At 44.9% G+C, this 23,922-nt stretch overlaps 1 protein-coding gene and 1 pseudogene across 1 annotated transcript in view; one reads left to right on the forward strand and one right to left on the reverse strand.

Moving 5' to 3' along the window:
• The window catches only part of LOC124792617 (apolipoprotein D), a 113,004-nt gene that overhangs the window by 49,021 nt on the left and 40,061 nt on the right, over nucleotides 1–23,922 (reverse strand). The window lies entirely within an intron of this gene.
• On the forward strand, nucleotides 15,077–15,193 carry LOC124722702 (annotated as a pseudogene).

A 23,922-nucleotide genomic window follows, 5' to 3' on the forward strand; every position in this document is an offset into this window, starting at 1 on the left:
CAGAAAATTATTAACCAGGGGAGAGTGAAAGGCGTCCCGTTATAAATGCTGGACAAAGAGAAGGAAGTGATAAGAGGACTGGTCGTGGCATTGTGCAAGAGTTACGGAGCAAGGGAGCCAGAGTGTTCATACAATGCCCTGGAGCTGACTCTGACGGTAGGACGAAGTCTTCGACTCGCGTAGAATTTATCACGTATACTAAAGGACGTTTCAGAGGGGACAAATATCCGCGAACTGGCCGTAGGTTCTGTTGATTATGTAGTTTGTTACCCTACCCACCACAGTAACGTGATATTTTCACTTGCCAGTCACTGGCAACGAAGCATGCTGTAGATGCGACGTTACTATTGCAGAGTTTTCTCGGAACATTTATCGGAAATACTAACAGACAGAGATGGAGATGGTATATGTTCAGTCGATTCCTCCAAGTAACTGAATAATAGATGACGTGGCATATTTATACTATTTCGAGTATTATTAACTTTTATGACTTATATTGATTCTTTTATGTCTGCACAAAAAAATGTTGCATTTGCGGGCCTCACCTTGAGACAAAACATTGTTGTTTGTCCTTGTCTAATCACGTTCGCGAAAGTAAATTGTTGATCTTTCGCCTTTTACCTTGCAATTAAACTCCATACAATAGAAACAGTCTATTTGAGTAACACGTCATATTTTGCTTTAGACCGTAAGTTTTTTGAAAAGCAACTTACACAGAACGCAGAAGAAATGGTAAACAAGGTTCTTGAAAGTATGTTTGATTTTCTTCGACTAGTCTCACTTTCATTTTTAAAAAGACAACATTTCCAGTTCTGCACATCTAGCGGTACTACACCAATGATAAGTGTAACACACGGCGAGGAAATAATAAATACGGTGGAAAATTCAAAATTCCTAGGCGTGCATATTGATGAGAATTTTAATTGGAAAAAGCACGTTTCGGGACTCCTAAAACAACTTTGTTCAGACACATTTTCACTTATCATCATTGCAAATCTTGGAGAGAGACAAATCAGTAAGCCTATTTTCATTCAATAATGTCAAATGGAGTTATGTTCTACGGTAATTCAAATTTAAGAAAGAAAGTTTTCATAGCTCAAAAACATTTTGTAAGAATAATATGTGGTGCTCACCCACGATCGTCTTGTACACACCTATTTAAGGAGTTGGGCATTCTGACCATCGCATGCACAGTATGTTTATCCCCTCGTGAAGTTTGTTGTAATTAATCTACTGCATTTAAAAAGTAACTGTAGTGTACATAATTACAATAATAGAAGTAAAAATGACATTGATAAAAGTAAAATTTGATAACAAACTGAAAAAGTTTCTTGCTGACAAGTTCTCCTATTCCCTAAAAGAACTTCTGTTATTGTAAGGTGTAAAAGTGGTGTGTAGCAATTACTAACTTGCATCTATGTATGTAGCCGTATTTATAAATTAATTTGCGGTGTGAATGTAAAATGAATCGTTCCACATCATTACGATTTATCGTGCAAATTATCAATGGAACATAAAGTTAACTAACTGAATGATCAATAAAATATTAGCAAAATTAAAACTATACTAGCTGGAAAGCCAAAATAAATAACCTGTCACAAAAAAGGGCATCAAATATTTAACCTTTTAGTCACTAACGAAATAACCAGACAACTATTTACTGTACTCTCATTTTTTATCCTTTTTCAGAAATAATAAAAATTGTGCTGACACATCTATAAGTCAAAATTTTGTTTTTGTTTCATAGAGGACCTGCACTAGGTCTGGGAGAAAGTTTGGGACCTAACGAGCTGCAGTCCAGTATCGAAATTGTGTCCCAAACATATTCCATAGACTTCAAACCCGAAGACCTTGCTGGCTCGTTCATGAAGTGCTTGCCTTCACCTTCTAATCTATGTTGAAGGGTTTTCGTCCACGAAAAGGAAGAGTCGATTAACTACAGTCCTGAAAAGACGCATAGATAGTTATAGTGTCTCATTGCATTCCTTTGTGAGCTAGCAATATCCTTCCGACCATCAAAGACTGCAGCTCCGTATACCCATCCAAAGAGACGCTCCCAAAATCTGTACCTCACCGCCATCAAAGTGGTCCCTTCGCACGATGTTCCCGTTATTGCATTGGCTACTACATCCCTTCAAATGAATGTGCGATCTAGATTTGTTCACCAAACTTTTCCCCAGGAACGGGTTTAGGTATCAAGTCGAAATTTATGTTACGTACTAAGGTCTGTGTATCCATGGTCTAGGGGACATGGCTGATACTCGTGCGTGTTGTTGTCTGAATAGATCGCCACGGCACATAATTTGAGAAAGATTGCGCTCAAATTTAGTTTGACAACGACTATGCCAGACCAAAAACTTTTGAAATAGAGCATTTTTTTTAGGGAAGAAGTTCGTTTACCTGTTACAGACTTTGTTGGGATATACCTGTCCATTGTAAGCAGCACAATGTACGAGTACGTCAATATGAGCGATGAAGCTGCATGTGAAAGAACTATTGCCGCTGCTCAAAGGGGATTTAAATTTCGACACCTTAATAGGCATGTCAGCGATGTAGCTGTAGCTCCTTTAGGCTAGGGTGTGAGGATCATTCGAATCTTTTAACTGCCACTTGAGATACCAGAATCGATGGTTATTGTGTCAAAAATGCTTCAAATGGCTCTGAGCACTATGGGACTTAACTTCTGAGGTCATCAGTCCCCTAGAACTTAGAACTACTTAAACCTCAGGACTGAGGACGACAACAACAAACCTAACTAACCTAAGGACATCACACACATCCATGCCCGAGGCAGGATTCGAACCTGCCACCGTAGCGGTCGCGCGGTTCCAGACTGCAGCGCCTAGAACCGCTCGGCCAACCCGACCGGCCGGGTATTGAATCCCTGCGACCATATGGAACGGTGCTCAGTCGTGTGTCTGAACGCTGGGTGAGTTTTAGTACATATCCCGTGCTAAATGGCGTCCGACAGGTGCGGATCGTTCTTAACAGACATATCCCTTATATTTATATATTGGAGGATGTCGAACTATTGTGATTTACTATGGCCAGCCGCGGACGTGTTCTGGGTGTGACGGAGAAGGACATATCCGCTCGAAGTGCATACAACGCCGCGTCACGCGACAGCCACGTGGAGGTGCGTCACAATGAGAAGTTCCCACGCAAATAGCCAAGAACCTAGCAAATGTCTGAATGATGGATTTAATGAAAGCAGATGTAAGTATTAAACCTGTAAATATTAGAAGTTTAAATTTAATTCATGTACATAATTTTACTGTTTATTGACGATCATTAAAATTAATGAAACTCAAGTTTTTCTAATTGCATTTTTATAATGTGTTTATCTGACATGTTCCAACCTAGGAGGATTCCCTCTTTTTTGGGTCTATGGAATGAATAATTAATCTAATCTAATCTAAATGCCGATGATGTACGTGTCGGAGGCCGGCCTGGAGGTGTTGCCGAGTTCGGAGCGTCACACAGACATCTTGACGCAAGAGCGGACCAATTTAGAAGAGCATGGAGGTGACACGGAGGATGCCTCTTCACCCACCTGACAGCAGATGAGGGAGGAACCTTCCGCACCCTCAGAGCGTGGAAGTGAAAGTCGGTGCTGTGGCGGCAGCAACGGACCAACGAGCGCCGGATGAAAAGTGTGAGGCGGCGCCTACGGCGGCAGAGGGCAAGGCGCGCAATCAACGATCGCCGAAGCGTCGCAAAAGGTGTCGCCAAAATTCGCGTGTGACGTCCTCTCCTAGCCTAGGGGACACAGAAGTTATTCGAGCCGAAAAGACGTCTGACATGGAACACGTGCCTTTAGAGGACGTTGAAAGGATTCCTTCAGATGGTGACCGGATGTCCTGCCTTTCAGACGGTCCCTCTTCATTGACACCGACTCACCCAGTACTGCCGACAGAGAGCTTGCGACAGTGTCCCGGCAGCCACATTGAAAAGCAGCAGAGGATGTTTCTGGGATCGATGACCAATGTGACTGGGCAGAACCAGTCGAAACGATACCGGAATTGGCACCCCCACTTGATAACGGCTCACTTGCAGTACGCACAACACACAACGAAAACAATGGAGGGCAGCCCATTGGCGGGCAACCCTCTGAGCACGAGTAGTGGACTAAAACCTTTGTAGTTTACAATGACAAGACACAAGCATGACGACCACGACGGACCAAGCATATAAGGTGGGAACAGTGAACATTAGTACCTCACGATCACTTGCAACTATGCAACTTTTCCTGGACGTGATTTGTGCCGCGGAAGTGGATATTCTGCTGGTGCAGGAAACCTGCAATGCTGGCTTTCCCAACGTCCGTGGTTACAACACCTTCCTAACATCGACTCCAGACGTAGGAAGTGGCTCGGCGATATTAGTCCAGGAAGGGATTCCTGTGGGTGTCCTTCATTATCTCCCTTCCGCCCGGGGTTTGGCGATGACCGTGAACGGCACCTATCCACCCTCCGGATATGACAATCAACGGGCGCGTGCGCAATTCTGCTCGGAAGAGATTGCGCCCTAATCTATGGCACATATGATCATATCTTGATAGGAGGGAATTTTAATTGTGTTTCCATATCAAGGTATGAAACCCTGAATTTTAGCTCCTGCTATGCGTTGAACTCCGAGAGCAGACTGGATCGGATTTATGTTTCTGACAGCTTAAGAGATCATGTATTGGCTTTGAACGATGGGCCACAGCTGTTACGGATCACCTTGCATTTTTGATGCTGAATGTCACCTGTGGATCGATGAAGCGTGGCATACATGCATTCGCCGTCTCTAGGTGCACCGTATGGGTCTTTCATGTTGGCTGCAATGTGCAAAACCGCCCGAAGAGTTCTCGTAACTTATGTTAAAAGATAAAGCGAGATGGCTCCAAAATACACTTATTACTATAAGGTGCTCCGTGAGCTGTTCTCTAGGGCACCATCAAGTGGTTCAAATGGCTCTTAGCACTATGGGACTTAACATCTGAGGTCATCAGTCCCATAGACTTAGAACTAGTTAAATCTAACTAACCTAAGGACATCACACACACCCATGCCCGAGGCAAGATTCGAGCCTGCGACCGCAGCAGCAGCGCGATTCCGGACTGAAGCGCCTAGAACCGATCGGCCACAGCAGCCGCCCAGGGCCCCATCGCCAGAGTGTCAAGCGGAAGTCCATCGCATTCAGGAGTGCATTTTACCCATCTCCAGACGTCGGTTGGAGGGACTTTCGATCTGTGCTCGGTGCTTAAACAACGTCGATGGATAAGGTGTTTCCTTGCATCATGTGTCAAGGGAACATGTGCATAATCGCCAATCATCGATCACAATGCTCCATGACGGTGATGATCAGCCCTTGACGTCACAACAGGACATTGCTGCTGGGTTTCTGGAGCATTACAGCCTCCTTTTCACCGGGAATGCCGAGGGACAATCGGGTAGGAGAAATTTTGCAACAGATGCAAACAGGGGTGGATGGCATGGATGCAAAGGCATTATTGGAACCCCTAACGGAAGATAATATACGGATGGCACTCACGAAGGGAGTGGTGCATAAATCACTTGGGCCATATGGGGTGACACTCGAATTTTAGCTCGAATTTGCAGATCTAATGATGTCCCAATGGGTGATGATGTGTAATGAGCTATTGCGCCCTGACATATCCCGTCGCAGTTCATGGGAAGACTGCTTACATCAGTACCGAAATCGGCATGGAGTGTCAGCGCCCATCAATTTCGGCCACTCACAGTGCTCGATAGTGACTACAAGATCTTTGCGCGAATGTTGGCGGCAAGGCTCAAGACTGTAATATCCGAGACATTACCACCAGACTAGACTTGTCCAGAATGGTTCAAATGGCTCTAAGCACTATGGGACTTAACATCTGAGGCCATCAGTCCCCTAGACGTAGAACTACTTAAACCTAACTAACCTAAGGACATCACACACAGCCATGACCGAGGCAGTATTCGAACCTGCGGGGACCGTAGCAGCAACGCGATTCTGGGCTGAAGCACCTAGAGCTGCTCGGCCACAGCGACCGACGCTTGTCTGGAGGTTCGGAGCAACATCCATTTTATCCTAGGTGAATACTGTGACATCATTGGCCTGATGAAAGCTTGTCGTATGCGAGCAGCGTTCGTACCAGTGGATTTTGATAGTGCCTTTGACAGGATCAATCATGATTTCCTTGACTTTATTACCGTCCTCACGCGCCTCCTTCGCGGCTCTCCTTCGACTGTGAAGTCAATGGCAGGGAGGCAGGAACGATTCCTGCATGCGGCTCAGTTAGGCTAAGATGTCCCTTGTCGATGGTGCTGTTTGCAATAGCATTCGAGCCATTGATGCAGACCCATCGACGGACTCTCACAGGCGTCCGACTCCGTGCGAGTTCCTTCACGTGTCGTGCCTTTACCGACGACTTGGAGATACTCGTCCGTTCAGGGAACGAAGTACGTAAGATGGTTGCCCTTCTTTCTAAATACGGCGGGTAGCACGATCAACGTGAATAAAACCAAGATTATGCACATCGGGGCTGGACGCTCTGCACCGAGCGTTTACGACGGTGAACATCATTCCATGCTTAGGAGTTCTGTTCACCCGATCGCTACGGCAATCAGCGGCGTGGAGCTACCAGCGTCTGCTCCAGCACATCCGACTGCACATACGGAACAATTCACTCCGAGTCCACGACCTGCTCCAGAGAGTGGAATACACTAATGTTCATCTTGCCTCACGACTGCCCCACCTGACACAGGCACTGCCAATGCCACATGGTATTGCTGACAGATTAATGGCGGCGGCCTTTGGACACTGTGTCAGTCAGCCAAGGGATGCTGTTTAAGATAAAATATGAGACTTTAACCCTCCCACACCGTTCTGGAAAATTTAATCTCACTAATGTGCGGAACCAGGCTGTCGCTCTATACCTGCGAGTGACGCTACGGATCTGGAACCAACGGGAACACGCCATCACGTTGGCGATCCTGAACGTGCTTCTTCCCTGATCCTTCAACCCGCCGGTGGCAGTAGGCACAACATCGTCTACTTTTCCTCACGTCGCGCGATTCTTTGCTGATTTTAGTTATGTTCAGATACAAATATTTTCTACGGGATCCCCACAACGCTTGAGATATATCGATGCTTCAGGCGTCATCATGGCAACAATTTTCTCGAGCGTAGACACCCAACGGGGGCTTGGTGACAGATCTGGCGACCTGTCAATACGGCACTCCTCGCCGTGGCAGCGAGATCATCTTGGTATACATTAATCGACCGCCGTCGACGGCTGTACGACGCTCACGTGGTAGGTTCCCACTCTACCTTACATGTGTCATGCAGGACACCGACAATCCTCGTCTGCAGTGCTCTGAGGCGAAGGATGTTTGGCGGCTGACGCAACGCATCATGGCACACCTCCAACGCACCGACGACTCCGCAATCAAGACGGATGCTTTATTTTTCCCGGACGCAGTGTTTTTACCCCTCACAGAAAACGTCGGCAATCCGCTGGATTGGGGAACACGCATCGCGGACCGTGGCATCGGGCATGGACTATTAGCTCTATCTACTGCAACAACATGAGATTATCCGACGTCATTCTAAATATAAAACGCACTTTGCGAACTTTCTAGGAAGCATATTTCATAACCGCCGGAGTGGTGGGGTGTCCCAGGTTTACGTGTTTCGCTGGCTAGGATATTATCTCCCAGTGAAGTGACGAGAATGTCACTGCGGCCCGACATGTATTTCTTTTCTTTTTCATACGTGATTTTTTCCTGGGATATTAAAATTAAAATAAGAAAAAAAAAGAATTAAAATAAATGTACAGTATTTCCTTCCCGCTCCCTCTCTTTTATCTGTCAGGAGATGGGGACATCGTGGCCAGACCTCCAAGAAAGTCTCCTGCCCCCACTCTGTCCCCTGATCTATACCTCAAAAAGCGGTTAAGGTGACCGCTCATGTAAAGCGGGAAATCCAGGTTCAAGGTACAAAGAAGGTCGCGTCTTTGACAGTTGATAGGAGGGTGGTAACCATGGGGAAAAGATTTAATGACCAACAAAAGGTTCTACGATTCAGGGGGGGGGGGGTGGGGGTTAGAAAATCTGAAAATGAAAATGAAGAGACTCAATCTAGATACAGTGGAGAACAGTTAAGTGAAGCGGAAAGAACCGTAGCGGTCGTGCGGTTCCAGACTGTAGCGCCTAGAACCGCTTGGCCACTCCGGCCGGCTATACTGAGGTCTACAGTCCATTGACAGCGTAAATAATACAAGCTTCTAAGTCAACGCAGTCAAAAAATTTTGCCGTATGTTTCACACTTTTTGACACTCGCACACTCACTCATGAAAACTTATAGACAGACAATGTATGTAGACGTCTAAAGGTGTCTGGGGCTCTAGAGGTTAAGCGCGTGCTTGGAAACTGACAAGTCTCAGGATCGAATTTTGGTCGGACACGGATTTTTCAGTCTTCGTTCTCACCTACATCTCAGCTCTCAGCTGTACGGGTAGTCGCCAGAAATAACAAGTGGGTCTGATTTCACGTTAAACTGCGTGTTCTCTTTCCCCGATTTGATAGCTGGAGCAGGTAAGAGAAAAGCAAGTCACCGCAATGGTGTCCAAAAGAAAGACTTCAGCTAGCGACTGAGTCACTCGAAATTATTGTCTATAAATATAATTAAGTTTTTCGGAACCCTCAGAGCGTGGCTGCTATTCATTCTTGTCCGACCCTTTCTTTCGTTTGCCTGTTCCGCGATTATGTTAAACATTGCACCCTAGACTACAGCGTAAAACTTATATTCTCACGAATAAACGACGTCCTACTTCTCGATTGTCATCGACAATATTTGACATCAACATTGATTCTATTATATAGTTCTATTCGCTTGTTCACAGGGATTATCAGAGGAAATGGATGCCATGTCAATGTCTTCGTAAATGAGGGAAGATGTAGTGCCTCTTACTTCGAACGTGCAGATAAATTAAGCCTGAACATAGGAATATGCGTTCAGGTGACTCTCCATACTAGTATACAACACTGCCATAACGTGAATGATGTGGATCCAGTGACATGCGTGCGGTCTGTAGCTGATAGCAGAAGGACCGCCCTGTGGGCAACATGACATTTGAGCTCATTGCCTCCCTGCTGTATGAGAATCGCAGGTGAACCGAATCCCATCATCCTTCGTTACAACGCACGACGTCACACGGCCAACCCAGTGCAGGAGCTCCTGCGTATATAGCGGTGGGATATGCTGGGACATTTACCGTATTCACCCAATATGAGTCCGTCCGGCTGCGACCTATTCGCCAAAATGGTGGAAAGTCTTCGTGGCAAAAAAGGAGACATCACCCGCGTTATAATGCGGTCGACAGAGATGGACGTGCTGACGGTGTACGACACCTTCCATCAGTGTGGGGGAAGGTGATCGAGAGGCATGAAATACGGTGAACGTCTGTCAGTGAAATCTGGTATGAATTATAGCAGTGTTGCCATTACTTTTTATCCAACCCATGTGTGAAAAGTACTACTCCCCTTATTTTTAATGATTCTTCACAGAAAATGCGTGATGCCGTTTATGCTTCAAGAAAAATATGTCCTACACTCGGTAGTCATCGTCGGTCCAGGCACGAAGGAAGGAAGAACTGCGTTTAAAGTCCCTCGACATTGAAATCGTTAGAGACGGGGCAGAAGCTCGGACTGTTTCAAAGATGGGTAAGGAAATCGGCCGCTCCCTTTCAATGAAACCTTCCCTGCATTTACCTGGGGGGACATTAGGAAATCGCGTAAAACGTAATGTGGGTGGCCCGGTGGTGATTTGAGCCTTCATCCTTGCGAATGCGAGTCCTCTGCGTTAAAAACTGCGCCACTTCGCATGCTCCCCGATTCAGACATCCGAATCATGGTGGCAGTTTCCTTCCTTACAAGAACTGCTTCCACAGAGATGTATCGAGGAGCCTGTTACATAATTTCTGTTCGAGTATTGTACGTTACAGATGCTATTTGGAATTTAGAAAAGCAGCAAAGAGATGCTAGCACATTGTAACTTTGGACAGGATGATTGTAAGAACTCCGCTAGACGCGGTAGGAGAAGAGGGAGATTCAGCTTTCACCCCGACGCACATTTTTAATTGATCAGGAGCTTTCACTTGTCTGCTAGCATCAGAGATCCTTCCTAAGTTAAGATGTTCCATGTCGTGTCCTCCAGAAGGTACGGTGCACAGTATAGCTTACCCCCGAGTGACCTATATAAATGTAAAAATATTTAGAAATATCTTCGGTAATACTTAGGGAGGAAACGTTATATTCTCTGACATCGAAAAACAATGATATTGTTATTGTGTATGATCTTTGCCTTGCTGAATAATGAAAGTGAAAATAACTCACTGTCATTTAAATAAAGCTTTCTTTTAAGAAGTAAATTATGATAATAAATTTTTTATACGCGTTAGCCTCTGCTAATCCTTTGAATTAGGTTCAAGCCCAAGTTACTGAAATGGTATCGGCTCTGTGTGGTTGTATTAAGATCATGCATGGAATACGTAAATAAATTTTGCACTTTATCTCCTTTATAAAACATCGGGCTTGGTATATTACTAATAAATCAAGTAAGTTCTGTTTGCAGATACTGAAATTTCAACCGATGCAGAAAGCCGACCGATCGTCCACACTTCCACTCAAGCGTCAGCTAATACTATTACTGAGGCAACCCCAATTTATAAAAATAATTTCAAAACGTGGTTTAAATTTCTCTGAGCACTATGGGACTTAACTTCTGAGGTCATCAGTCCCCTAGAACTTAGAACTACTTAAACCTAACTAACCTAAGGACATCACACACATCCATGCCCGAGGCAGGATTCGAACCTGCGACCGTAGCGGTTCCGGACTCAGGGTACTCAGACTACTTGAATGAAATTCAAGACTTTTTTTTTTTTTACTCTAGTATTATTCAGATAAAACAGCTCACACTTACGCCAAGGTGCGACATCAAATAGAGAGAGAATCAGAATAGGATACAGAAATATGAATCATCGTCTTATATCCATTACATCGATTTTCTTTGGGGATATTGTCACTTTGATTAATTACAATGTTACTTTCGGCATTTTGCTGATCCTTTAAACACTTTACCGTTTTTTGTTTTATGTACGTAACTTATTTTAAAAAAGCTTAAAATACCAAAATGGTTAACGACTGTAAAAGGAACGCCACAACAGCAAGACCAGCCTCCAGAGATTTATATGAAGTGGAGAACTGGGAAAGAAAGGAAAGCAATGGGTGGGAATTAGTGACTTCCAGCAGCACAGGTCATTGTTGCAATGCATTAGCGAAAGTTGAAAATTTGTACCGGACCGGAGCTCCAACCCGGATTTACCGCTTGTCTTGAGCGGTTGCCTTAACCCTTTCGGCCATCCAGACACGGTCCCTGATGGACTCAAATTCCCAGCTTGTCGCACGCTGCAAACCAGTGTCCCTCATCCAATAACCTCCCACTCCCAAATTATTGATTCCCTTAGTGGGTTCAGACCATACTAATGCTTCCGGACCGAAAAATCGTCAGAGAACCGTCATACCATTCACGTAAGACATAAAACCACTTACAGCGTTTGTTAATGTTGAAGCTGAAATCTGTAGTAAAAATATTTGAGAGATGTATCAGAATTTGAGAGCACCGTGGTCGGAATCGGCATTAGCGGTGCAAACATCACCAAGCAGAGCTCTCGACGTACGCTGTGTCAGAATGTCAACACATTTGCTCGTTTACTCGTCTGCACTGAAGGCCACTCGTTTCTGATTCACCATCTGCTGCGTGCACGTATTTTTTGTTTGGTTAATGTTTTTAGCGCTAATGTCAACGGAGATAGTTAAGTAAGTACGTTTTTTTAAAGGAACCGTATTCTTTTTATAACTGCAATCGATAGCTCGTGAAAAGACAAGTACAGTGATACAGCGTTTGTTAATGTTACCGTTGAAACCTCTCATAAAAAAATTCGAGAAGTGAGGAGAAGTTGGATATGCTACTTTTATACAGTGAATGTAAAAGAAATGCCGTAAAAACAGTACAGCGGTATAGGGCTAACTATCCGGATCGGCAATATTCGACGCGCCAGGCAATTGCACGAATTATTAAGACGCTAGTGCGGACAGGCTGCCTGAACGTCGAAAAGAGGACAAGAAAGAAGACTGCAACTGAGAGAGAACACGAAGAAGCTATTTTGGTTACGACGCTAACGAACCCGTACCAGACATATTGCCAAGGAATGTGGAATCAGTCAGACGAGTGTCCTCCGCATCCTGCATCGACAGAATTATACATGCTTATCATCTGGCACTACATCAGGCACTCGACGACCTTAATTTCGAACGTCGTACAGAATTTTGTCGGTTTGCCCTTCAGCAACTGGGAGACGACTCTACGTTTTTCCAACGTGTGCTCTTTACCCATGAAGCAACGTTTACTAACCGCGTTAATGTGCATAACATGCACTACTGGGTAGCCGAAATCCACACTTGCTTCGTCTTGTCCAACATTAACGACGTGTGGCGCGGCACCATGGGAAATTACATTGTGGGACTTTACTTCGTCTCAGGCATTCTAAATGGACATTCGCACGCACACTTTCTGACGAGCATTCTGCCGGTTCTTCTAGAAGAGGTTCCACTGGATATTCGATAGTGTATGTGGTTGCAACACGACGGTTGTCCAGCTCACTCGTCCCGTGATGCAACGCAGATATCGAATGAATACTTTCCTGGACGTTGGATAGAACGAAATCCTGCTGTCAAATGCCCTGCGTGGTCACCCGATTTGACTTCTCTCGATTTCTTTCGTTGGGGAACACTGAAAGATGCAGTCTATGACGAAGCTTCAACTACGCCAGGCGATATGTGTCACCGAATCGTCAGTGCATGTTCTGCCACATCATCCACTTAATTACATCTGGTCATCGTTCTTTCGAGCGGTGACTGCAAATGTACCTTGCAGCACATGGTCAACAGTTTGAACACATGCTTCAAAAAAAGATAAAGTTTTTCTTTTTTCTGGGAGGACAAATTTTGTATTATGTGATCTGGGTGGTTACCAAGTCGTTGTTAGTAACTTGTTTGTTTCATTTACGTGTGTACGAAATTGCATTGCAATGTCAAATAAGTCGATAGAGTGTATTGCACATTGCTGGTAATACTGTCATTACGCGCTTACGTTCAGCATGAAACGACGTTTCGTTAAAAAAGAATATTTATTTTGCGGTGTACAGGTTGTCACCAAAGTATTTTAAATAAAATGTTTAGTTCAACGGATGTATCCCATTTGACATAATTTGGAGCAGTGTAGCTATAGACAGTTGTCCGATGGCATGTATTTTACATCTAAGAAGCACTCAGCCACGTGCAGCAGTCGATAGGTCAAATATTCCTTCAAACAGTTAAATATTTCATACAGTAGTTGTATTTTGCAGCATATGAGACCCTTTAAGCTTTGAAGAGTGAACAGTAAATTTCTCAGTTTCAGTTCATGTAAATAACAGAGGATACATAAATGTGAAATTGTTTTCGGAAGCCCTTTGTGATGCGATAAATTCTAGCCTGTTTCATATTTCCGTATACAACATTCGTAGGTGAACCTGCATCTAAGTCGAAAATTGGTTCGAGGGGAAATAAAGTTTTATCCTCATAGTGCAAGACTATCTTACGGTACACAACTACGCAGCCTGGTCCGAGACGCCTGCTTAGCGGTATTTACACCGCAAATGCCATTTCCGCCCACTGTGCTCTTACATTTTAGTACACTTCTCGAACTTTTTATGACAGGTTTCAACGTCAACATCAACAAACGCTCTATCACTGTGATTGCCTTCTCAGTAACAATTGAATGCAATTATAAAATGTATACGGTTACGTTTAAAAGAACGTACTTATTTCAATAACTGAGTTGATACCAGCGCTAAAAAAATTAACCAACACTCTAACATTTGACGAAAACTGTCATATGTGTAACCGTTCACGAAATAAAAATTTAAAAGGGCTGTTACGTCGTACATGGCTCACTATGTATACTTTCGGACATGTCTGACAGAACAGGCACCACTCAGATATACATGTAGCTTCCTAAAGGCACAACGTGGTTACCGTCAGACGTCACAGAGGGTGCACACAAGACGGTCTATGTAAGTGAACATCCATCCGCCAAACACGGATGTAAGTGGAGCCACGGTTCAACTTCGAGAGTGTGTTGGTATTTAGTTCGGCAATATCAACACCACGCCCAAAGAAAAGATCAGGAACTGGGTGTTTCCTGTCGCCGTCCAAAAGAAGCTAACTGGACACTGTACAACTTGTACTAGTTGTTGTTCACTGTATCCAAGACTAGATCAGTGTTCAAAACTGATCAGTGCAAGTGCGCATTTAACTATACCGCCAGACATCCTCTTCGCGCTCAGAGTTCATAATGTATAATTTTTTTTAAAAAATACTTGTAAATTGTTGCTAATCTGTATTTCCTTCAGTTTTGCTATCGTTTGCCCATACCTATTAGGATCTATGACGGAGATGTATGGTTGTTGGATGCAAGAAATCAACTATTTTTCCTGCTACAGTTTTGTGTTTGACTCCAACTATATTTGGTGAAGTCAAATTTACGCTTCGCGTATCTTTCGGTCGTCCCATAAGTTTAAAATGATCATTTTCCCTAGCGGCACGTCAGTTGTTTGTCTCACTATGGCAGCCGGCCGGAGTGGCCGAGCGGTTCTAGGCGCTACAGTCTGAAACCGCGCGGCCGCTACGGTCGCAGGTTCGAATCCTGCCTCGGACATGGATGAGTGTGATGTTCTTAGGTTAGTTAGGTTTAAGTAGTTCTAAGTTCTAGGGGACTGATGACCTCAGATGTTAAGTCCCATAGTGCTCAGAGCCATTTGAACGATTTGAACCACTATGGCAGCATGTAAACAGTTCGTGGAATGTTATCTTGAAGCACTACCACCCGGTTTTTCTGGAAGGCCGGTTATGCTTCCTTATTGCAGTTCGGCTAACACCTCTTTATTTGTACTTTCATTAGTAAGGACTCATATGAACGTGGCAACGGCCTTGCCGCGGTGGATACACCGGTTCCCGTGAGATCACCGAAGTTAAGCGCTGTCGGGCGTGGCCGGCACTTGGATGGGTGACCATCCAGCCACCATGCGCTGTTGCCATTTTTCGGGGTGCACTCAGCCTCGTGATGCCAATTGAGGAGCTACTCGCCCGAATAGTTGCGGCTCCGGTCAAAGAAAACCATCATAACGACCGGGAGAGCGGTGTGCTGACCACACGCCCCTTCTATCCGCATCGTCAACTGAGGATGACACGGCGGTCGGATGGTCCTGATGGGCCACTTGTGGCCTGAAGACGGAGTGCATATGAACGTATATACAACGTCTTGCACAGTTTACGTACAGATCGTACCACACCAGTTCCCGGTGTAAGATATACTTGGCTGTTCACGCACTCGGGAAAACATAGCCTAATAATAATGCAGAAAACTGTCAATTCAGGTCCATTAACGTCGTCAAGTTAAACACAAAATTAACATATTTATGCGATCTTTCCTTCATTTATGGAAAATAGTCTGCTACATGCAACCACGGTCACAATACCTCTTGAATGGAAAGTTCAACAGATATCCTCGTACTTCTACATCCACAAATATACTCCGCACGTCAGTTCGCAATGCATGGCGGAGAGTACTTCGACAAATACTACCAGTTTTATGTCCTATTCCATCCACATATTGAATGAGGGAAAACTCTCTCTTATCTTATTCTTATGATCGCTGACTGACATATTACCATAGCGACAAGATGATAATCGCACATTTTTCTTTGAATAGAGCTTCTCTAAATTTGCCCAACCGAATGTCACGAGAACTACGTCGTATTCCTTTAAATCTCCCAAACATATCTTTATATTTTTACGTGGACTACACCCATCTGATACGTACCTAGCAGCGCATCTCCGAATTCTTTCGATTTCTGTTGCCGTCCCTACTTGATAAGAACTCCAAACACTGCAACAACACTCCAGACTTGATTGCTCTAGCATATTATATGCTATTTCCTTTAAATGTGTATTTTATTATCGCAGAACTTTTCCAACAAATCTCAGACTCCCATTCGCCTTCCATAATACATATTTTACGTGATAGTCCCGTTTCATACAGCTTATTAGACTACCCCTAAATACTCCGTCTAACGAAACACGCACCCAGAAGACCTGGTCTGATGTCAGTGTAACTTCGTACAGGTTCACACCATCTGCGGATATGTAAATAGAGTTGAAATTCTCTGTGGCATGTAGAACGGCCACCTGCGTGCATCAGTATTGTTCGCGTTAAGTATTGTTACCAGACGTAGTACAGTATATAAGGGGCGTGATCAGAGCCGCATGGTAAGTGATCACTGTGAAGAACACGGAGATACTCGCGTGAGTAAGCGTTATGAGCTAGCTGATAGAGTTTGAAAGGGGTCTCTTGGGTCACCATTTGGTCGGCTAGTCGAAACGTGCAATATCCAGATTTGTGGGACATGTGGATGTGACAATGGACCGACGTTGGACTGCATGGGAGCGCTAGGGCGGGTACATCCGCCGATCGACGACGTCTGACCATCAGAAAAGAAGATCGCCGTATTGTACGCCAAACACATAGTAACACATTCAGATCTGCGCTCGCCATGTGGAAACAAGTAATGGATACCTTGCAATGTTTTGTGTCATAGCGCACCATTGCTTGAAGACTAGAAGCAGCTGAACTAGAGCCGGTCGGGGTGCCCGAGCGGTTCTCGGCGCTACAGTCTGGAACCGCGCGACCGCTACGGCCGCAGGTTCAAATCCTGCCTCGGGCATGGATGTATGTGACGTCCTTAGGTTAGTTAGGTTTAAGTAGTTCTAAGTTCTAGGAGACTGATGAAATCAGAAGTTAAGTCCCATAGTGCTCAGAGCCATTTGAACCATTTTGAGCTGAACTAGAAAAATACTGCCCCACGCATAAGTTGCCGTAAAATCACAACAAAAACGACTGCTTTTGAAGTGATTCTGTGAGCGGGAAGCATGAAACTGCTGATCAATGACGTCACATTGTGTTCAGCGGTCAATCGCTTTTTTTGCACTAACCTAGACAACCATCGTCGCAAGTATGGTGGCAACCTGCGGAGAGGTCCCTTTATTCCGATGTTTTGAAGAGGCACAGCGCCTGACGTCATGGTAGGGGGAGAATGGGGAGAGGGGGGAAGCCTTTGAGAATGACTTCAGATCACGGAGGTAGGGACTGAGCGAACTCTGATGGCACAACGGTACCTGCTTCACGGACATCCTGCGTCGTGATGCGTTAGCTCTCAAGCGGCAGTATTGCGATGTTATATTTCAACAGGACAATGCTCATCAGACATGTCGCGTGTGTGTATGATCTGTCTGCGTAATAGTGAGGCAGTCTCGAGCAAGATACCCAGAACTATGTCCAATAGAACACGTGCAGGACGAGCTTTGGACGTCATCTCGTTCCCAGTGCCAGTATCAAGGACCAGTTACAACACCTGTGTGCCAATTTGCCTCTGGAAAGGATACAACAGCTTTATGACACCCTTCTCAACTGAATCGCTACGTATGTCCATACCGGGCCGGGTAGAACGTCATACTGATAACTGAGCTCATATTCCTAAGTTCTTTGTAAATTTGACTAGATTTTGTTATCTCTGATATAACATCAACACCCTCTCAACCCGTTAAGTTTCATTTCATTCCATGTCGTACTCCAATATTTGTCACTAATATTGTAATCAGATAGTGTGGGAGTTATTTTTCACAGTTAAAGGGAGCTTCAACTCAATACACTAGGTGCAAATTTTGTCCAAGCCTTTGTGTATCTTTACGACACGACCGTGCAATGTCGATACTATCCTATACGTAAATGCATTGTCAGCGAATTTTGACCAATTTATGTAACATTCACGTTATTACGGTCGCCCAATCGTTGATATTCCTATATTCGCACTATATCACTCCAATATAGCTTGTTAGAACTTGATGTAGAGAATTGGGTTGGCCCCATTAAATTGTATTGCAGTAGTTGCTGCTGCTGCTGGCTGGTTCACTGCTGTATCTTGATGTTAATGTTGGCTCTATATGTATTCTACTAGGGGTAAAAAGATGAGGTCCCGTGTTGTTGATGTGCTTGTTGATAAATAATGAACGACAGCATAAGTGAACTTCAACTATTTATTGGCATGGTAGCCATCATAACTCCGCTGACCACCCAAAGACGTTATCACAGTACAGAGTAACACTGCTTTTACAACATCTTTGCATTGTTTTTCCACATAAGACAATAACACACACACTTTACAAAAGTTCTATCAAGACTGAGCTGACGAGACTTCTTGCTGCTTGTATTTATAACCTCGTCAAAGAATTACTAAGAAGTGATGTGGTTTATAAGTCATGCATCCATCTGTTATCGTAATTTGTGCAAAAAAGTTATTAATTTACATCGAGGGACATAATTCAACAAGTCATTAATATAACAGACAGATTTGTCAACTTGTCAGAACAATTCTTTGTTGCAAAAAGGCCGTTTTTTGACTTCTCTCATTTGCATACATAAGTAAATAACGTGAATTATTAAAAATTACAGTGGTTCTCGTTTAAAATAGATGTTTTTACGTGAATAGCAAGTGAAAACAGTCCTAGTGAATAAATGGGTTTCACGGGGTAATTTTTATTTAAGGAGATCCAAAATACACTCCTGGAAATGGAAAAAAGAACACATTGACACCGGTGTGTCAGAGCCACCATACTTGCTCCGGACACTGCGAGAGGGCTGTACAAGCAATGATCACACGCACGGCACAGCGGACACACCAGGAACCGCGGTGTTGGCCGTCGAATTGCGCTAGCTGCGCAGCATTTGTGCACCGCCGCCGTCAGTGTCAGCCAGTTTGCCGTGGCATACGGAGCTCCATCGCAGTCTTTAACACTGGTAGCATGCCGCGACAGCGTGGACGTGAACCGTATGTGCAGTTGACGGACTTTGAGCGAGGGCGTATAGTGGGCATGCGGGAGGCCGGGTGGACGTACCGCCGAATTGCTCAACACGTGGGGCGTGAGGTCTCCACAGTACACCGATGTTGTCGCCAGTGGTCGGCGGAAGGTGCACGTGCCCGTCGACCTGGGACCGGACCGCAGCGACGCACGGATGCACGCCAAGACCGTAGGATCCTACGCAGTGCCGTAGGGGACCGCACCGCCACTTCCCAGCAAATTAGGGACACTGTTGCTCCTGGGGTATCGGCGAGGACCATTCGCAACCGTCTCCATGAAGCTGGGCTACGGTCCCGCACACCGTTAGGCCGTCTTCCGCTCACGCCCCAACATCGTGCAGCCCGCCTCCAGTGGTGTCGCGTCAGGCGTGAATGGAGGGACGAATGGAGACGTGTCGTCTTCAGCGATGAGAGTCGCTTCTGCCTTGGTGCCAATGATGGTCGTATGGGTGTTTGGCGCCGTGCAGGTGAGCGCCACAATCAGGACTGCATACGACCGAGGCACACAGGGCCAACACCCGGCATCATGGTGTGGGGAGCGATCTCCTACACTGGCCGTACACCACTGGTGATCGTCGAGGGGACACTGAATAGTGCACGGTACATCCAAACTGTCATCGAACCCATCGTTCTACCATTCCTAGACCGGCAAGGGAACTTGCTGTTCCAACAGGACAATGCACGTCCGCATGTATCCCGTGCCACCCAACGTGCTCTAGAAGGTGTAAGTCAACTACCCTGGCCAGCAAGATCTCCGGATCTGTCCCCCATTGAGCATGTTTGGGACTGGATGAAGCGTCGTCTCACGCGGTCTGCACGTCCAGCACGAACGCTGGTCCAACTGAGGCGCCAGGTGGAAATGGCATGGCAAGCCGTTCCACAGGACTACATCCAGCATCTCTACGATCGTCTCCATGGGAGAATAGCAGCCTGCATTGCTGCGAAAGGTGGATATACACTGTACTAGTGCCGACATTGTGCATGCTCTGTTGCCTGTGTCTATGTGCCTGTGGTTCTGTCAGTGTGATCATGTGATGTATCTGACCCCAGGAATGTGTCAATAAAGTTTCCCCTTCCTGGGACAATGAATTCACGGTGTTCTTATTTCAATTTCCAAGAGTGTACGTAAGTTGACCAATATTATTCGTATTTCATATTAATTATTTCAGTTGACTATAGTGTTTTTACATAATTACATCTGCTGTATCAGTGTTCAAGTGCTGTTAACTTTTGTGTGGGTCAGTTATTAATCATATTTTAATGTGTTGACTGTTTATGTAGACATGTTATGCAGTCATTGCTAACATACACAATTACTTTTCTATTATCATAATTGCTAGTTAAACTGGTTGGATTAGGAGGGTATCGCATACTTCTTTATAATAAAGCCTTTAATAGGTTCCGTTACAACGTGTAAACAATCTCTTGGACAATTTACGTACAGATCTAACCACGCTAGCTACTAATACAGTTAAGAAGAACATGATGCTAGAACAGACGTCAAGGGAAAGAAGACGGCTGCAATGACGTCCCAGGATTACGTGCACAGTGGATCGTAGAGGACATTAATATACACAGGAGTGAATTACGAAAGATCTTAGGCTCAGCAGCCAGGCGTCTGGTCTGTCAAGTAACCGAGAAATTTTTACCACTGAACACAAGAGGGCTGATTGTGAGTGAAGCGTTACGAAGCGAAGTTAGCCGCTCATTAGCGGTTCAAGCACGCAGAAAGATGAGCGTACAGCGATAAAGCGGTGCGTCCTCGTGTGTAGAGGAACGCCAGGGAGCGAAAGTCGGGCCCCGACTGCGTTGGCATGCAGGCAGCGACGGGCGCCTCCCAGCACGGAAGCCTGCATGTGAGCCGCATAGGCGCACCTAGCTGTTGCCGCCAGCACCTCGCCTCGCCTCACACACCACTCTGCCCTTTGTTCTGCCGGCTCGGCGAAGTGGCCACGTCCAGGAGGCGCAAAGAAAAACGAGTTCTTACCGCTTATATACCGGGTAATCAAAAAGTCAGTATAAATTTGAAAACTGAATAAACCACGGAATAATGTAGATAGAGAGGTACAAACTGACACACATGCTTGGAATGACATGGGGTTTTATTAGAACCATAAACATACAAACGTTCAAAAATGTCCGACAGATGGCGCTTCGTCTGATCAGAATAGCAATAATTAGCATAACAACGTAACACAAAGCCAAGGTGATGTTCTTTACAGGAAATGCTCAATATGTCCACCATCATTCCTCAACAATAGCTGTAGTCGAGGAATAATGTTGTGAACGGAAATGCTCAATATGTCCACCATCATTCCTCAACAATAGCTGTAGTCGAGGAATAATGTTGTGAACAGCACTGTAAAGCATGTCCGGAGTTATGGCGAGGCATTGGCGTCGGATGTTGTCTTTCAGCATCCCTAGAGATGTCGGTCGATCACGATACACTTGCGACTTCAGGTAACGCCAAAACCAATAATCGCACGGACTGAGGTCTGGGGACCTGAGAGGCCAAGCATGACGAAAGTGGCGACTGAGCACACAATCATCACCAAACGACGCGCGCAAGATATCTTTCACGTGTCTAGCAATATGGGGTGTTTTTTGGGTTCTAATAAAACCCCATGCCATTCCAAGCATGTATGTCAATTTTTACCTCTCTATCTACATTATTCCGTGGTTTATTAAGTATTCAAATTTATACTGACTTTTTGATCACCCGGTACAACGGCAAGGCAAAATCTAAGCCTTTACGCCGCTTCCTCTTTAATTTCATCTACATCTACATACATAATTCTAAGGCAACCATACGGTGCATGACAGAGAGTATATTGCACCACCACTAGTCATTCACTCTCCTGTTCCACTCGCAAATGGAGCAAGGGAAAACGGGTGTCTTAATGCCATCAATATCTTATCTTTGCGATCCACATGCGAAATGTACGCCGGTGGCAGTAGAATTGTTCTGCAGTCAGGTGCAAATACCAGTTCTCTAAATTTTCTCAATGGTGTGTTGCGAAAGAACGTGGTCTTCCCTAGAAGGATTCCCATTTGAGTTCACGAACTACCTCTGTAAATTAGCCTGCTGATTGATCCTGTCGGTAACAAATCTAGCAGCGCCCTGTTAACTGCTTCACTGTCTTCCTTTAACCCTAGCAGTGTACACCTCCGAAATTATCACACGAAATGTACACCAGCGTCACAATGACCGTCAATTACTTTCTGCAGAAATTAGCTGAAAATAGAATAGTTTATAATGAAACTGGACTCTCATGTACCAAACTGATCTTACTTCACCTCTCTCATGTACTTTTTCAATCAATATTAGTATCAATACATCCAAAATTCGACACTAAGTAAAAAGTGTCATGGAATCATTTCAACGAAGAAACTTGGAAGTTATCTCAACCTAAAGACTACATTTGCAGTATAATTACATTCTTAGCTTGCATTTATCGCGAATCTTTTGCCCAACGTAAAGTCCCGAGCGACTGGAAAAAAGCGCAGGTGACGCCTATATATAAGAAGGGTGGAAGGACGGATCCTCAAAATTACAACCAGTATCCTTAACATCGGTGTGTTGCACAGGCTTCTCGAACATATTCTCAGTTCGAATATAGTGAATTTCCTTGAGACAGAGAAGTTGCTGTCCATGCATCAGCACGGCTTTAGAAACCATCGCTCCTGCGAAACGCAACTCGCCCTTTTTTCACATGATATCTTGCGAACCATGGATGAAGGGTATTAGACGGATGCCATATTCCTTGACTTCCGGAAAGCGTTTGACTCGGTGCCCCACTACAGACTCCTAACTGGGTACGAGCATATGGGATTGGTTCCCAGATATGTGATTGGCTCGAAGACTTCTGAAGTAATAGAACCCAGTTCGTTGTCCTCGATGGTGAGTGTTCATCAGAGATGAGGGTATCATCTGGAGTGCCCCAGGGAAGTGTGGTAGGTCCGCTGTTGTTTTCTCTCTACATAAACGATCTTTTGGATAGGGTGGATAGCAATGTGGGGCTGTTTGCTGACGATGCTGTGGTGTACGGGAATGTGTCGTCGTTGAGTGACTGTAGGAGGATACAAGATGACTTGGACAGGATTTGTGATTGGTGTAAAGAATGGCAGCTAACTCTAAGTATAGATAAATGTAAATTAATGCAGATGAATAGGAAAAAGAATCCCGTAATGTTTGAATACTCCATTAGTAGTGTAGCGCTTGACACAGTCACGTCGATTAAATATTTGGGCGTAACATTGCAGAGCGATATGAAGTGGGACAAGCATGTAATGGCAGTTGTGGGGAGGGCGGATAGTCGTCTTCGGTTCATTGGTAGAATTTTGGGAAGATGTGGTTCATCTGTAAAGGAGACCGCTTATAAAACACTAATATGACCTATTCTTGAGTACTGCTCGAGCGTTTGGGATCCCTATCAGGTCGGATTGAGGGAGGACATAGAAGCAATTCAGAGGCGGGCTGCTAGATTTGTTACTGGTAGGTTTGATCATCACGCTTCAGGATCTCGGGTGGGAGCCTCAGGAGGAAAGGAGGCGTTCTTTTCGTGAATCGCTACTGAGGAAATTTAGAGAACCAGCATTTGAGGTTGATTGCAGTACAATTTTACTGCTGCCAACTTATATTTCGCGGAAAGACCACAAAGATAAGATAAGAGAGATTAGGGCTCGTACAGAGGCATATAGGCAGTCATTTTTCCCTCGTTCTGTTTGGGAGTGGAACAGGGAGAGAAGATGCTAGTTGTGGTAAGAGGTACCCTCCACCACGCGCCGTATGGTGGATTGCGGAGTATGTATGTACATGTAGATGTAGATGCTATTCATGTAATGAAATTCAC

The sequence above is a fragment of the Schistocerca piceifrons genome, chromosome 1, assembly GCF_021461385.2.
Source record: "Schistocerca piceifrons isolate TAMUIC-IGC-003096 chromosome 1, iqSchPice1.1, whole genome shotgun sequence".
In the NCBI taxonomy this organism is placed as follows: Eukaryota; Metazoa; Arthropoda; class Insecta; order Orthoptera; family Acrididae; genus Schistocerca; species Schistocerca piceifrons.